General features: G+C 41.8%; 1 protein-coding gene across 2 annotated transcripts in view; it reads right to left on the bottom strand.

The window, feature by feature from the left end:
• The window catches only part of LOC119646808 (small conductance calcium-activated potassium channel protein), an 818793-nt gene that overhangs the window by 340048 nt on the left and 460850 nt on the right, over positions 1-17895 (bottom strand). For both annotated transcript variants that reach the window (XM_038047402.1, XM_038047404.1), the window contains one exon: positions 128-189. The gene's annotated coding sequence lies outside the window, so the exon portion shown is untranslated. The remainder of the gene's footprint in view (positions 1-127; positions 190-17895) is intronic.

Here is a 17895-nt window from a genome sequence, read left to right as displayed (position 1 = left end):
GTGGAGGTATCGATCCGTCATGTACCCGCTTCATTCCGGTGAGAGCAACTTAAAGTCTGCTCCTAACGAATGTAACATGGATTCCTGCATAGTTTCAAAGGTAATTCAACTTTGTCATTGAACTTACCACGCAAATTATGTGTACGTATCACATTTCCCTCTCGTTAGCACAATTTAGTTGAGCAAATTCTGAAAAAAGAAGAGAAAAGTAAAAGATGAGTTCATTTCAAAACTCTATGAACTAGTATATAATTAAAGGGTTCCTTTGACAAAAATGCCGTAATTAATTAGGCTTTCATCACTAATTGCTTTTACCAAGGTCCCACGGGATGACGGTTCGGATATGTATACACAACATGGAGTGTGTGCTTCTATGAATGGAGGGGGTTCATATTTCAAAGCCAAGGACTAAATCCACTTCCATCAGTATGTTTACGTGAATGGAAAAATCATTGAAATTAGATGCCTCAGAATTTGTCTTCCTGAATCTTAGACCTTTTTATGTAAATACATAAACATATGTAAATATTTAGGTATCATTAGGTATCGAAGGCCAAAAAGCTTGTAACCAATGAACTAAAGTTTTTAATAAAATGCTGCTGAAATAAATGATTAAGACTTTAAACGAAACTATCATACATTAGAAGGAGTGGTCGATTTTGATGGTAATGAGCAACCACAAACCAAGTGTATAATCAAAAATTAATTATAGGTAAGCTATTGAGTCAGAAAGCAAGCAGCTGCATGCAAAATTGTAACCAACTTCAGGTAAACCCACAGGGATATTACGTAAGAAAATACATAATTTAACTTTACTGCTGGCTCTGGATATGATCATGAAACATATTTTCAAAGGTGTGGTCCTAAATGCTGTTGACACCTTACATTTTTGCCACCAGGATGGAAAATCCGAGTCAGATCCGATGGGCGTACAAGAAACATCTTCTTAGAGTATTTGGTAAATATCTTCCTATTCACTGATCCTGGTAAAAATAAGATAAAAAAATAAACATACCGAAAAATTTCACGGCGCGATTGTTGAGAGGGTAGAGCGTCAGCCTCCCAATCTCGCTGCCCTGGGTGCGAATGCCAGTCGACATGGGTGGCTGGGTTTGTCTTCTGTTTGTTTCGCTGCTGTGAGCCCAGAGTTAAGTGTGATGATAGTGAAACAGAAGCACAATCTGACTGTGTGGATGTCCTATACACCACCAAGGAGTGAACATGGAATACTAAAGAATTTCATTTAGATATAGGGATCAATATGAGGCTATGCGCGTGTGGGTGTGAGATGGGGAGAGGTTTCCACATTCGTAGACTATCGCTGGAGATTAAAATGCGGCTGGCCATTAACCGTTCATCAATCACCCAGGTTGCCGCATAAAGGATCGCATACACTGAAGCCGGATAGATCATTGCATATTGTCCAAAAAGCGCGTCTCGTTTTTACGTACAAAGCAGACTCCTATTCCAGAACTCTGTTTTTGAGCCTTCGATGTAGAAAAAGTATACCCCACCATGAACTCTGCTAGTTTTCTCTACTTTTGAGGATAACTTCGAATCCCAAACAGATATAAGGGGGAACCGAATCGGAAGTCATCGAAGAAACAAGTCGGGAAACCGGAAGCTGGACGCTTCAGGTATGGAAGGTTTTGTGTATTTCTCAAATAAAGACATTTGATTGTGCATTTATCCCATTAGTACGTACCACGTAATATATGCATATATTATGTGAGAGTAACCACCTTCGGGTGGTACTGGCATTTGTAAACTTGAATTTACAAAGAAACGACCCACCCTTTCAACAAATTTGGTGACAATCGCTATAACCGTCTGCAAGAAAAATGCATGTGACGGACAGCCAGATAAACATAGACAGACAGACAGCAAACCGATTTTGATAAGGTTTTGTTTTATACAAAACCTTAATGAATACAGCCCTCCCAATATATCTTCTAGTGGCCTGCGTGCCACGTCTGTTCATTCCCCATAGACCTAAAGGAAGTGCGTAGTCTATGAATTTCTGTCATTGCAGTACCCTGAACATATATATCCACCCTCAGCCCGTGAGAGGCGGTCACAGAGTAGTATAATTCCAGGGCGAAACGTGGATTGGTACCCACGATGGAGCATAAAACCTGGGAAACGTAAAAACGGAACAAAATGTACCAACTGGTTAGGGTTGGGTAGGACTGACAACCCTACATGAAAAACCGATGTCACGAAGCCAGAGAAGAAGCCTCGGACAGGATGGATTTGAAAACGACGGACCCGACAACGATAACGGAAAGCCGATTTGCGCATTTTCTTATGGAATGTGCGTTCCCTGTACAGACCAAATGCTACTGAGCACCTGGCCGATACCCTGTCCCAATATAAGGCTGATCTAACAGCGTTGCAAGAGATGCGATGGACAGGGACCGGTTTCCTGGAGAAGAGTCAGTACACCATATATTATAGCGACCATCCAGTAAACCATGTGCCTGCTGTTATCGGCTTTGAAAATATAAGCCAAAGGCTATGCGCTCTGCGTTTGTGGGGCAAGTTTAGACTTGGTTTGGGCGGAAAGCAGTCCACAAACATATGTTGGCCTCTCCAGACGGGACCACTTTCAACCAAATTCACCACGTGTTGATCGAACGCTGCCACCTCTCAACCTTGATGAATGTCAAAACATATAGGGGGCCAATATAGACTCGGATCACTATCTCGTTGGCATGGTGCTCCGAGCTCGAATAATGACACCACCCAGAATCCCTTCAGAAAATCAGGTGAGAGTGAATACTGAAGCCATTCACAACACAGCCCTCCACGACACCTATAAGAGGGAAATGGATGCCGCAATAATCGCAATCAACAGAGATCCTAGAGATGAAACATCAACAAATGATCTTCACAAACACCTGAAGAACGTTATCATTGATACGGCCACAAACATACTTGGCCCCAGTCGCAAAAGGAGTCGGAACAGCTGGTTTGACGATGAATGTAAGCTAGCAACGGAACGGAAGAATGCCGCATATCGAGTAATGTTGCATTCTCAAAGAAAGCGGGGACGCGCACGAACTGCGACGAGCGGAGAAGCGACTTCACAGGCCGAAAAAGGAACCCAAAGAGAACCAACAAGTCTGTGAACCAGAAAAGTACAGGGAGCAACCGCACCAGGCGCGGAAATTTTACCAACAAGTCACAAGGATGAAACGTTATACCTCGATGCTCATCCTGCCGAGACAAAGAGGGAAATCTGATTTCCAACAGAATGGGCATATTGGAGCGATGGATTGAGTACTTTGATGAACTACTAAACAACCAGAACATCGGCGAGTTGGAGGTCCCGCCAACTGAAGACGACGGACAAATACTGCCACCACTAAGCACAGAAGAAACAGTCCGTGCAATTCATCGGCTTAGAAACCATAAGTTGCCAGGAGTCGATAGAATTACAGCCGAATTGGTTAAATATGGAGGCAACCAATTACACCAAGCGGTTCATCAACTGATACTCAAAATATGGGACAGCGAATCAATGCCTGACGATTGGCTACGAGGCTATATTTTCGTTTTTTTTTTGTTTTTTTCTTTTGAGCGTACACGGAGGTGATCTTAAAAAGACACGTCCGCCGCAGCTCCGCCGCCCGAACGGTGGAACTACAGCGGACGCGTGTGGGATTCACACCCACTAAAAACCACCCCCGGTCTCTCCAGCCCCTGCCCCGCGGGACCACCATTGAGGTATTACTTCGCGGGGTAGGTTTGCTCTTAGGCACTCATCCTTCTCCTATTTGCAGCTTTCCTCCTTTTTTGTTCCTTCAGCAACTCCTCCTGCATTTGGATGATTGCGGAGCCAACCGAAAGCCATTCCTCCTCGGACTCCAGCATCTCAGTAACCAAGCTCACCGGGGTCCCGCTCCTGCCCAGCACCTGATTTAAGCTCTTTCTCTCCATCGCAAATCGTGGGCAGTGAAACATGACATGCTCTGGATCCTCTGGTATGCCATCGCATCTGGGACAGTTCGGAGAATCATCCAACCCAAAGCCGTGCAGATACTGCCTGTAACAACCACCGTGTTCCGTGAGGAACTGGGTAATGTGGTAGTTGGTCTCCCCATGTTTTCGCTCAAGCCACACCCTAATGTTGGGAATGAGCCTGTGCGTCCACCGACCTTGCGTAGACTCGTCCCATCTGCGTTGCCAAGCGACTCTGACCTTGCCGCTATATCTGTATCATACATAAAAAGAGGGATATCACGCAGTGCAGCAATTATAAAGGTATCACGTTGCTGAGTACCATCTATAAAATATTCTCCTCTATCTTGCTAGGCCGGGTAGCCCCATACGCCCAGAACATCATTGGCCCATACCAAAGAAGCTTCACTCCAGGCAAATCAATAACAGATCAAATTTTCTCTCTGCGGCAAGCGATGGAAAAACTGTTGGAATGTGGCCATCAGTTGCACCATATTTTCATCGACTTTAAAACCACCTAGCATAGATAGGGTAAAACTGTGCACGGCCATGAGAGAATTCGATATCCCAACGAAATTGATAAGAGGGACTAGGTTAACCCTGGTCAAACGAAAACAATAAAGATAGGAGACTACAACTTTGAGAACGTTGAAAATTTATCCCATCTAAGGTCGAAAATCACGACCGATAACAACTACGACGATGAAATCCGCGCACGGTTGTTGGCTACCAACAGAGCCTATTTCAGCTTATAAAAACTGTTTCGCTCGAAACGTCTCACCATACGGTCAAAGCTCCTAATATACAACACTATGATCTTGCCAGTCGTTAATTATTCCTCGGCGACTTGGGTTCTTAATAATAGTAATAATCGTTGGCGCAACAATCCATATTGGATCAGGGCCTTGAAGTGTGTTAGAGCACTTCATTCAAGACCGTAACGGTACACTACAGTAGTACACTGTAGGAGGGAATGTGGTCAGCATTGCGCCGCCCGAGATTATTACCCCGATTTGACTCAGGTACTCATTGACAGCTGAGTCGACGATACACCCACTGCCACCAGTGGGATTTGAACCGCGACCTTCCGTACGTCAGTCTTGTGCTCTAACCAATCAGCTATCCGGACACTCGGACTTGGGTCCTTAGCGAACAAACTGCGAACTCTTGGCCGCGTTCGAGAGAAGAATCCTCCGAAGAATTTTTGGCCCCCTACATGAGGATGGACGGTTCCGTCGCCTGTATAACGAGGCAATCTATAAACAATACTACGGTTGCGGATAAAATCCGGCTCCGGTTGCGATGTTACTTAATCCGTATGGATGAGAATGATCCAGCCCGGAAAGTCTATAACAGCAATATCTATGGTAGAAAAAGAAGGAGAGGCAGTCTTTGCCTGAGAGGAAGCGATGGCGTAGGTCAGGACGCCAGATAGTTTTTAGGTATATCGAATTGGTGGACCTCGGCACAAAACCGGGGTGTCTGGAGTTCCTTATTAAGGCAGACTTAGATCGGATACCGATTGTTGCGCCGTTAATGGTGATGATAATGATAGACCGTGAGAGGTCCTTTCATCTTTGCCTCTGCATTTTAAAAAGGACTAGTGATTTAGAGTAACATCCAGATGTTTCACTGTTCCGAAATTTGAGGATCATTTATTTTCCTTCCTTTTTGTATTTGGAAAACGATAGATATATAAATCAAATCGACAATTTTGGCTAACAGCTAGCACAGCCGCCATCCGAATAAGCCTGGCTATGTATTGGCAGGTTTTTCAATACATATAGCAGTGAATTGATTAGCATACTCAGCAGAAGTGGCAATAGCACACCCCGTTGGGAAAGTCTTATGTTACTTCTGTTATCAGGCTAGGATCAAAATATAATTCAGCACATAGCAATCTCTGCGTTAGCATATCGTGGATTCACTCTCGGACGCATGGATCCGCTCTGTAAAAAGCCCTTCAAATATTGACGAAAAGTTACAACACTTAGTCGCCATTCAGAATTGGGTCGTCTACACACTGGTGGGGTTATTAATTTACTGTTAATGAGTGTGACATTCAGCGAATCTATCGAGGTGTTTCAGAGAATTATGTTGAGCTGACAGAAGTTGTTTGAGTTTACCTTTTGCCAAGAGTAAGACTAAAAAAATATTTCCTAGAAGTCTCTGCACGGCCTTGGAATCTCCCTTTCCCCATAGTATGTTCTAAAGAAGTCTCGTTTTGAAGTCCTTACCAATCTCCTGTATTCACCTTCGGAGTTTCTAAAGTTTAACCTATCTGCATTCGCAATTCAGAAGTCGTTTGGTTGATTTCCCACTAGGGAGCAATTTTACTGAATTCGCCTTGTGATAGACCCCACGTTCACAGTCATGAGCTCAGCTCAAGTGCTGAAATCAATTAACTTCTTTTCTGCAGAATTGCATTTGCCACTTCAAAAAATCTTTTAAGAGTTAAAGACCACTTGATTCCACATACGCTTGAAATTCCTTACGTTTTTCCTACAATGGTGGAGAGCACAGAGATTTGCAGCATAGATGCGCAGAGGCAACTGTGACGATTTTCCTCTTACCATGGTGTTATAAGATGACCGCGGCTAGGATCTCAGAACAGAGTTGTCTTAGTATGGTTGCTTATACAAAAATTTGATGTCAGGACACAGGCTACCGGTCTTGAGGAATTCTCATCGTAGAAGAGTCTAGCCCTTTTTACTGATTCCACGAAACAGATTTTGTAAAATCGAGCATCTAACTCTGGTACCAGAAAGACCTGAGGATGTTTCGGTAGTTTGGCCGTTGTTATTCAAGAATGAAAAAGCTTTGGCATACAGCAGATTAATTTCACTGGCCATTATGCTTCAAAAACTGCCGCTCACCGAATAGTCTGCTGAGTCCACTGTGAGTCTCATCCGATTTACCAGCTTCTCCGCACTTTCCCCTTCTTTATATCTGATTTTTCCAGATATTACCACAGCTAGTACAACAGCAATGCCCATGCCCTCACTTCCAAGTACTTTTCACTGCCGTCGACTGGAAACCTTCCCATTCTGATAGTCAAGATTTAGCTTTTAGTCCTCTCTCTTTGCAGCTGAAGTTTCCTTCTGCCGAACCTTTCCCTTCCTTTTCTCGAACAGTTAGGCAACAGTGTCACCGACAGACTAGTCGGGTCTCCAGTATCTCTTATTATGGGAACTGTTATACTTTCTTTCTAGGCTTAACGGGCCGTAGCATGTTTTCCACAGATTTCTCTGTGGGAGAAAATTTATCTGATATGGCCCCGAAAATTCGTACAAATTTACCGATCACTAAAGTTAAGTTTCTTTATTTTGCACTCCCAACAATTCATAAGGTGGGTCCCTTGACCATACGAAATAAGTGGACTCTACTGTATTACAGTGAATTTAAAAATTCAACAAGCATGGTTTCTTATGAGTGAATTTAAAATCACAAATGTCTACATAATATTCTGAAACAGGTCGGAAATTCGATGCTTTAGGAATGAAACGTTTTGTATTTGAGTTCATGATGATTCAATTTGTACGTAACTATGAACGTATGTATTGAGTATGGCCGCTGTTCCCTTCAGTGTGATACTGACATTTAAGGAAGAAGATTACTCGTATACTCAGGAGTGAAACTGTCTAGGCAAGCCTTTAATTTTTACAGGACAAAGAAAGATTACGTCCAGTGGGTGGCGCTTGTCAGTCAAGATCTCAGTTGCATTCTGCAGTTTGTATTGCTACATTTCTTATAGAAATTTTCCAGATTTGCGCTAAAGTGAATCGTATGTGACTTTATCAATTTGGTGTCAATAAGCATAGTTATTTCTGCGGAAAGTGTAAGCGGACTTCCAAACCACAGGTGTGTGGGTGTTGTGTTATTATATACGGCGAACCGAGTACGGCTATGGTTGACAGATTGCGATGAATATTTCCTGTGATTTCGGCATCCCACACGCTACTTTGTTGCAATCTCGAAACGGGTGAACCATGGTTTGGTGAAGGTAGCAACTAGGAGAAACACCAGAGTTAGCTCAGCTAACACACGAAATGTGTAGCTTAAGGAATTTTCGGCGGTAGTCTACTGTTTGCTAGCTGGCTAGTACATTTATGGAATCCCTAAGAGACCACTACATTAAACGCCCAGCTTCATTGCGCAAACCAGAAACTGCTCTATTTCCACAACTATTGCGATTTAAAGCGAGCGAAGAGCGAAGAGATATTCCACTTTTTCTGTCACAACTGGAACGAATTTACCGTTGCCTGCAAAAAGCTAGGAACCAACGATGCAACCGGACTAGATGGCACACCAAGTAATATATAGTGGTACGTTCCCTCTTTTAATACTCGCTTGAAGGTAAAAGCACAAGCTGGTGCTGCTACCAAAGAGACAAATTACCTGACGAACCATTCACGTGCCGCCCAATTTGTTTACTGAATTGTATAAGAAAATTAGCAATTAATAAGAGTTTTGATATTGAAGATGACGTATGGAAAACAAACAAATGCAAAAGTTGATTTAAACGGTTAGCGTTAGTAGTAATAGTGAGAGACTTGTTGAAATTCATAATTTTCCCATGGTCAACAGTGCAGAAACATCACAATAAAATTGGCAAAAACTCAAAACAGCTTTCCCGACCAATTGTTTAATAAGAACAGAGATTAACATCGGACAGTACTTAGTTCACTGCTAACTAAACTAAGAAAACATCTATTTGAACTAAAAAACAGCTATTTATTGCCTGGACATGGAGAACTTCAGTAGATCATGACATTTTTCTTGAAACCAATCGGCGGCGGCGTAATAAATGTCATTCGTTTGCTCTCACCGGGTCATATAACAATAATCGTTGGCGCAACAATTCATATTGGATCAGGGTCTTGAAGTGTGTTAAAGACCGTAACGGTACACTACAGTAGCACACTGTAGGAGGCAAAGTGTCGAATGGTAACCACTCAGCTATCCGAACACGGCCGGGTCATATACCTTGGCCGAATAACTCTGAACTTGGAGAAAGAGATAAGCAGAATCGGACTGAGGGCGAGCAACAATAAAAACAAAGTCCTTGATCTGACTGCTCATCATACTCTTCCTATCTACATTAATGGGCTGAGTGTTGGAGGGATTGATCAATTTGGAAAGTTGGGAACGGCGCTTTCGCGGAAGACGGCACTGAACTTAATGTCGCTTGATGTATTAATAGCACTAGATCTGCCTTCGCAATTTTGTCCAAAATCTGCAAATGCAGATATCTCAACATAAATATCAAATTGAGACTGCTCCATGCTAATGTTCTTCCTGTGCTTCTATATGAGAGTAGTACATAGAAAGTGAGCACCACTGTTACTCAAAAGTCCTAAACCATCGTCAACACTTGTCTGTATCATGTTGTTTGATTCAATTTTGAAAAAAGAACACGTCGGCGCACCAAACGGATAGCCGAAGAGGGGTGATTAGAAGACGAATGTGGCAGTGGATAGATCACACATTAAGAAAAGTTGATAACTTCAAGGTTGGCGAAGCCATGCGCCGCACTAAAAACACATGGCACAGAATAGTTAAGAGGAGTGTCGACTTTTCAGGAAATTCTGAAGTAGCTGAAACACATTTCAGCGAACCACGAACAATTGCGCGTCGCCTGCGCGTACTGTTTACACGCTATGTCCCATTTAAGAGTGGGAAAAACATATCTTTATCAAAATTTTCCTAGATAACGTTCGGAATACGATGGGTATGTATGTATTTTTTGAAGCAGATCGTTTAGGCGCGGTGCCTCTCGACTCTTTTAATGTCAGGATTGTTTTGTTCAAAACTATTTGTTTTATAAGCACGTTTATTTTGGGATCTGTGAAAAGCCCTTTCACCATCGTTAAGGTCCCAAACAGATACATATTTTTTTTATAAATTCCTTGTTTTGCCGATCTTTATTTACTTTTATGATTTTTCCTCCGTTCTTTGTCTTTTACCATATACCTTCGCCTCTCCACACGACATCATTAGGCTTTTAAAAACTTGACAGAATCATTGAAAAATGCAATGAGCAATATTCTAGGGCAGATATGAACCCAGACGACACATGCAAACCAATTCGAAATTCAGAAGCTTAACGCTTTAGGTATGAAAGAGGTCGTGTATTTTTTGAGAAATAATCATATTCGTAATGTACGTTATGTATAAAATATGTCAGAATATTCATTTTAGTGTGATACTAACATTCAATGTCAGCATATGTTGCTATACAGAAGAAATCACTAATAAAAGCTTTTTCATTGGCACATGTTTTTGATAACGAACCGATTCAATCGATTTTTTTTTTCTACAAACTGATAGCATAATTAATGAACGCACGCAGTTAACAATGAAAAATATATTAAATTTTTCAAACTCGGGAACACTTTTCCGAATTAGAAAAAATTGGGTATGCTATATTCTAAAACTACTAAAATTCAAAATTTATGCCCAAAAGGTGCGTACAGTGGATTTTCACAGAAACTTAAAAAAATATTTTCGTTAAATTGTTTATCTGCCAAGAGAAAATCCTGGGTACTACCCCGGGCGATTTGCACTCATACGCTCCAGTATCCAGTTTTCTTTGTAATTATGACTGATTTTAATTTGTAAAATTTTATATCAAAGCTTTTATAGTTTCCTTTTATTAACAGTTTCAAAATGATATCTTGCTTTACGCGTTTAACACTAGAATAACCGCTTAAGGGGGGCTTGCAGTAAATTTCCGAAAAGTATAGTAATGTATCTTAGATCTCTTCAAAATTAATATCGGAATTCGTACCGGCTCTGGAAAGTACTAATAGAGACCTTTCATTTGAGTCCCCACATGGGTCTATTTAGTGAAAAAAAAATAAATAAATAATGTATGAGGATTCCGCCTTGCACTTAAGGTAGAAAGACATTACATATTACATCTGTGACCTTACAGTTCCCCTTTCTCATCAAATTTCTCCACGAAGAACTAGATTTCAACCTAACACCGACAAGGAAGTGTTCGAGCATACCTCTATCGGTTTGGTCATAACGATACAACCATACTGACAAGGCCGAGCCGTCGTTTCTTGCTTCAAGGTTGGAAAGCACGATCTTACTATATGTAGCCCCAGTTTGGGCGAGTACACGGCAAAATAAAACGAATAGAAGAAAAATGGGAGCACCATATCGGCTAACTGAACTCCTAAGACGTTGCGCTTATCGAACAATACCCATCTCAGAGTGTTCCCGTGATGCTATGTCGAATGATTTGATGACCGGCTGATGATCCTCACCATTATACCTTCATAGTGGTGGCATCAGGAGACGCTGTACTCACTTTGGCTTGCCGGCCGTGATGCAGTAGGGGAATGCTCCAAAGGCCTAATTAGGGTGATCAGATCATCTGAAGTGGCAATTTGGTCACGAAACCTTACCAGGGGTATACTGGTACCATGGGAACCGGGATAGCCCCTGGACCGTCATACTTCGGGAGAACTCCCGTTGTATGTGAGTACAGCTCGGTTGTTTGCGGTTGGCCCCCTAGTGGGAGCTTCATGGGGGTTGTGGTGATGCTCAAGCGAGAAGAGACCTTCGGGCCTCGGTGTAGAATTGCGTACTCCTTAGTTCGGTAGAGATTTAGGTAGGTCTTGCATCCACCAGTATGAATGCTTAGCCATGCACTTGGTATAGACTGGCACCGTTATTGCTTGTCACACGGGTTGAACGGGAAAAGAGATAAAGAAGAAAGAAGGGGGAGTACTTCAGCATATGTTGAAAAGGTGATCGCAGCTACTAATAGTCAAGAAGAAGTCAGTCGAAGGAACGATTAAGTAGCATGAAAGTAGACACTAACGCTGCATAAATTCCATAAAAGCATATGGAGTTCCGCGGGGAGAGTGGAAGGCATAAGAAAATCCTTCTAGTGGGTAAGAGTGCCACGTAACTGTCGAGCAGGGCCCAGCAGTGCTTTTGAAGTCGGGAACCGGAAGCTCCTTGCTTCAGGTATGAAATGTTTTGTTGACGTTTTCTGAAAGAATAGTGTGCACGATGGTTCCACTTATATGTATATAGCTTGTAATGAATATATCTTCAATGTGTTCGACATTCAATTCGATGTGGTGCTAACACTTTCTCTCTTAGCGAGTGGTGGTTTATCGCAAGAGAGGCAACTTTCACCAACCGTATATAATATATAGTATGATATATACTATGCTAATAATAGTAGCATTCCCACCAAACTACAAGTACAAGCTTGCCTATTAAAACCCATTTTATTGCAAAATTTTACGAATCTAAAATGAACTTAAGGGGGGGAAGGAGTGCGCAGTAAATTATCAAATTATAAAATATACTATTATTAACCTTATTTGAGCAGATATCGTAACGGAACGTATTTTGAGGTCTAGATGCTATGTGCACGGGCCGCTATATTTTTTTTCAGATTTTTCGGTTGGGTAGTCTTTGAAAACACACTCCCCCCCCCCCCTTTGCAGCTAATGTCAAAACTAAAATGCTTCGAAAAGTACCAATCGAGACCTTTAATTTGATACCCTACATGGCTGTAGTTTGGTAAAAAAACACATTTCTTATAAGTACATAGGGACTCCGCCCCGCCCTCCTCCCCAAAATTCAACAAAACCCTTAAAAACAGGAGGCAGACGACAGATTGACAGACAGACAGTAAACTACCGGCTGGACACCAGCTAAATTTATTCAAAAATTTCAGATAGGTTACTGTTCCCAACAATTTTGACGAGTTGGTAATAGATAGTGGTCGAGAGGAAGAAGTAGGATCTTTACCGGGCATGGGAATTATTGTTCTAATGAGCTTTTCGCAAGTAAAAGTAATGTGAAGTAATGTAATGTCAAGGAAGTAGTTAAGTTAAATGTACTATAAACGATTTTTACACCTTATTTTTAATGCAGTGATCTTGTCATTCTCAGAGGTGTTTAGTGTCTGGTCAAATCTAATAATTGATGAAAAGAAGATCGGTTTCGAGAATCGCAATGGGAAATCTTTCAGCTTTATCACAGCAACACCAAACGTTTAAATTGGGTGAATCTTACAGTGAAATAAAGGAACTACGTGGATGGATGATTAGTCAGAATTTTTTAAATGGAATCTGCGTTGAATTCGAATTTATTTCAGGAATATGTCACATTAATCACCATATTGTGATGACATATACCATCTTTATATCTATGGTATTATTTATAGAATAACAAAACATCTTAATCCTAAATGTAATTGCGTCCAAGGAAAATTTAAAAAAAAATGTTTGTTTGTTGTCTTATAATAAACTAACTACTACTGAATGCTCAGATCACTATCCTATACCACTCATCCACGACTTTGCGCATATTTTCGTTAACTGCCGCGTTTTCACGACCTTGGATTTAATCAAGGCGTGCCATCAAATCCCTGTAACTCCAAAAGATATTCCGAAAACGGCAATATGCACACCCTTCGGATTCTTCGAGTTCACACGGATGCCTTTTGGTCTGTGGAACGCCACGCAAACTTTTCAGAGGTTCATCCACTCTGTCCTGAGAAACCCTAACTTTTGTTTCGTGTATTTGGATAATGTTTTGGTCGGCTAAGTCTAAACATTTTGAACATCTCGAAAGCATTTTTCAATGTCTCCTAGAAGCCGGTATAATATTTAACATTGAAAACTGCAAATTACTTCAACAGCAGGTGAAATTTTTAGGCCACATGATTTCCCTTGAGGGAATCTAGACAAGCTTCAGGCCATCATAGACTTTTCACAACCTAATACGGTTAAAGATCTGCGAAGGTTTTTGGGCATGTTAAACTTCTATCGCCGTTTCTTGCCCATCAAGCGGTCCTCAATACCTACTTGTCTGGACCCAAGACTAAATTTTAACGGGTGATGGGGTGGTCGACAAAGGTCGTCCAGGCTTTTGAGATGGCCAAACGACAGCTGGCTGACACTACATTTCTGTCATTTCCTCAAACAGATTTACCCCAACCCGTATTCGTTGATGCCTCAGATACCGCGGTAGGTGCTGCCGTTCACCAAAAGGTGAACCAAATCTGGCAGCCATTGAGTTTCTTTTCTAAGAAATTGAATACAGCTCAACAGAACTATAGCCCGATAGTCCCTAGAAGGTAGGCTGTCCACAGTATTCACGGACCACAAACCTCTTACCTTCGCGTTTAAGCAGAAGCCCGACAAAGCGTCCTCGCGCCAACTCCGGCACCTGAGTTTCATAAGCCAATTTACTTCGAACATCCAATATGTGTCCAGTAAGGATAATGTAGTTGCAGATGCTTTGTTACGCGTTTCAGAGGTTAAAGCCCCGCCAAGACCGATCTTCCGACAATCGGACAGAAGGATGACGCAGTGCTTCAAAACCTCAGGGACAACTTCAAATGTAAATCTCCAGAGTTTTCCCTTTTCGGCTCAGTCTCCGAAATAGTCTGCAAGACCTCTGAAAAAAGTCCTAGGCCATATAGTCCAGCCGCTTTTCGCAAGGAAGTATTCCATGCAATACACGATTCGTTTTACTTGATAATAATAATTATAATTTGAAACTCCCCAGTGATCCCGTGTTCGATACCAAGTCAGCCCTTTCCACCGTGGCAAAAATTAAATCACCCCCGCCATTCCGTCATTCTTCGACGAAGGCTGACACCCCTAGAGACCTAGATGTCTGCACACAAGTTTTGTTTTGCGTGGATGCTTCCCGGAAGCCCTTGCAGTCACCATATGAGGGCCCATATGAAGTGTTGTACAAAGGGGAGCTTGACGTCTGCGGCAGGCCTAAGAACATCTCCGTGTCTAGGTTAAAGCCTTTTGTCTCCGGAGCTGAGGTTTCGGGGAGAAGGGGTGCACGGCACGTGAGATTTCATCTGCCCCCCTAAAGTTGGCGGGCCAGGAGTCGGGTTTATCGCCGAACCACGGTACCAGCTGGGGGTGGGGCAGTGTGAAGGCACAGGCTAATTAACACGGATTCATCCAGGCTCCGCGCGGCAACGATGCAATTCATCACGAAGTGAAACTCACCCGCCTGGGTGGCTCGCCTACCTGTGGGGTGCGGGGTCAGAGTCATGAGGAGGGCGGAGCAGTCGGGAAGTAAAAAGTCAGTGAGAAGTGATGTAGAAAATAAAAGAAAGCTCAGTCAAGTTTTTCCCTTCTGTACTTACTAACTCATTCGTAGTTTATAATTATATTTTAGGAATAATAAATGATTTCAATTACTGGACAAAACTAGAAAAAATTATTTGTGAACTCCACAGGAGTTTAGAGAAAAATTCGTCTAACATATTATCAATCTGGTTGGTTGATGTGACGTGATTGAGTTGAATTATTTGAAGATTAAATTGTTCTGACAAAGGGGGCTCACATTTAATTCAATTCGTTCTATGAAATTCAATTTCTTCTGATTTGGATATATTTTTTATTTGCGGGGGTCCGGGGGAAAAAAACAAAATTGGTAAGTGCGGCGAAGCGTTACTGGTCGAAGAGGGAGAGACATACCTTTACTAATTATTAAATTTAAGGTGGAATTGTATCCTCTAGGTACAGAAAAGGTGGGATAATCTGGACAATGCACGGTTAAGTTTTTACAAAATCAAAATTTAAATCGTCCTCAATGAGCTTATTTTTGTAACAATCTATTTAGGTGCATGCAAAATATGCACTTATTTTCATTTCTCCTAACTTCAACGAAAACATCTCAATGACTTTAGTATTTGACCCCTGGAGAGCATATATATAATTTTTAAATTCAATTAACTCAGTACTCATCATCATCAACGGCGCAACAACCGGTATCCGGTCTAGGCCTGCCTTAATAAGGAACTCCAGACATCCCGGTTTTGCGCCGAGGTCCACCAATTCGATATCCCTAAAAGCTGTCTGGCGTCCTGGCCCACGCCATCGCTCCATCTTAGGCAGGGTCTGCCTCGTCTTCTTTTCCTACCATAGATATTGCCCTTATAGACTTTCCGGGTGGGATCATCTTCATCCATACGGATTAAGTGACCCGCCCACCGTAACCTATTGAGCCGGATTTTATCCACAACCGGACGGTCATGGTATCGCTCATAGATTTCGTCATTGTGTAGGCTACGGAATCGTCCATCCTCATGTAGGGGGCCAAAAATTCTTCGGAGGATTCTTCTCTCGAACGCGGCCAAGAGTTCGCAATTTTTCTTGCTAAGAACCCAAGTTTCCGAGGAATACATGAGGACTGGCAAGATCATAGTCTTGTACAGTAAGAGCTTTGACCCTATGGTGAGACGTTTCGAGCGGAACAGTCTTTGTAAGCTGAAGTAGGCTCTGTTGGCTGACAACAACCGTGCGCGGATTTCATCATCGTAGTTGTTATCGGTTGTGATTTTCGACCCTAGATAGGAGAAATTGTCAACGGTCTCAAAGTTGTATTCCCCTATCCTTATTCTTGTTCGTGCTTGTGTTTGACCAGTGCGGTTTGATGTTGTTGGTTGATTCGTCTTCGGTGCTGACGTTGCCACCATGTATTTTGTCTTAACTCAGTACTGATGTGCGTTAATTCGTCTGCACTGAATAACTCATTACGTACGCATTCGATATTTTCACTATGTATAGGGCCAAAACTTCTAACAACAACACTATACTTGCTTCGAGTCTTTGTTCGAAGTACTCGATGATAAACTAGGGAGCGATGGAATCCTTTTTATTGTAGAGACTGCAATGGGTAGTCACCCAAAACACTGAGGTTAACCTATTTACTTTATAAAGAAATGCACAATCGCGGGCGGAGGTTATTACCCTGATTTGACTCAGGTACTCATTCATAGCTGAGTCGACTGGTTTCTGACGTCGGATCTATTGTATTGCTTGATGAAAATTCCATATATTTTACCTCCAGAGTTGGTATTACCCTAGATTTGCTATCCTGGCATATTGAATATGTTTTTGTTGTTAAAATTATGTTAATAATGTTGCCGGTTGTGAAATACAAAATTTCTAATTTAGACTGGTTCTGGTTAATATCATTCGTATTTCAGTGATAATATACAAATTAGGACAATTTTTATCAGTCGATTTTGATTACGAATGAATGCTTGATTTTCGAGACACCTCCCCTAACGATAAGTTCCGGACCTGGACAAAGGTTGCAGAAAAAGTGGCGGAAAAGCATTATATCATCAATGATGAAATGGAAGTAATAAATAATTAACAAGGAGTTAATAATAGGATCTTTCAGATAAATTTACAAAAGTTAGAAAAAATTATTTACGCGAGAGCTTTTCTAGTGATTTTCCAAAATATTCCATCTTAGTACACTGATATTTGAGCCGATATTGTAATGAAATACTACACCTTATAGTGTGTGAATTTTGAGCCGGAACTCCCGAAATCAATATTGGAAGTTGGACCGTTTTCAAGAATTAATAGTAGTAGTAGCTGAGCCGTTCCACTTGGTACATAATATACAACTACATTTCGAGAAAAAAATTGGATACCTCCTTTCACACTCAACCCTTCTTTTAACTCAACACAAAATCGTACACTCGCCGTATCCCAAGAATTGCATAAAACATATATAACTTGGTGAAAACAGGTTTGGTCGCTTTTAACGTTTTGTGTGTATGTCTGTCCCTCTGTCTGTCTGTCAGACGCATTTTTCTCAGAAACGGGGATCCCAATTGACACCAAATTTGGTGGGAAAATGGAAACTGTGAACGCACATGCATACAGTGAGTGACATCATTCTACGTAGAATTTAAGGAGTGGGGCCTTCATACGTGCAAAAGGGGGGTGTAAAATTTTGTTCCACGAATATAGTCATGTGGGGTACCAAATGAAAGGTTTAGATTAGTACTATTCAAAGCTGGTCTTAGTTCTTACATATAATGCGCTAGGGGGGAGGGCGGGACTGAAAAGTGGTCATATCTTTCACGGATCCATTCTCATTCTCTACCCACCCGAAAAA

This window comes from Hermetia illucens, chromosome 1 (genome assembly GCF_905115235.1).
Source record: "Hermetia illucens chromosome 1, iHerIll2.2.curated.20191125, whole genome shotgun sequence".
NCBI classification, from domain to species: domain Eukaryota; kingdom Metazoa; phylum Arthropoda; class Insecta; order Diptera; family Stratiomyidae; genus Hermetia; species Hermetia illucens.
The sequence above is the reverse complement of the archived record's forward strand: the minus strand, read 5'-3'. Positions and strand labels throughout refer to the sequence as shown.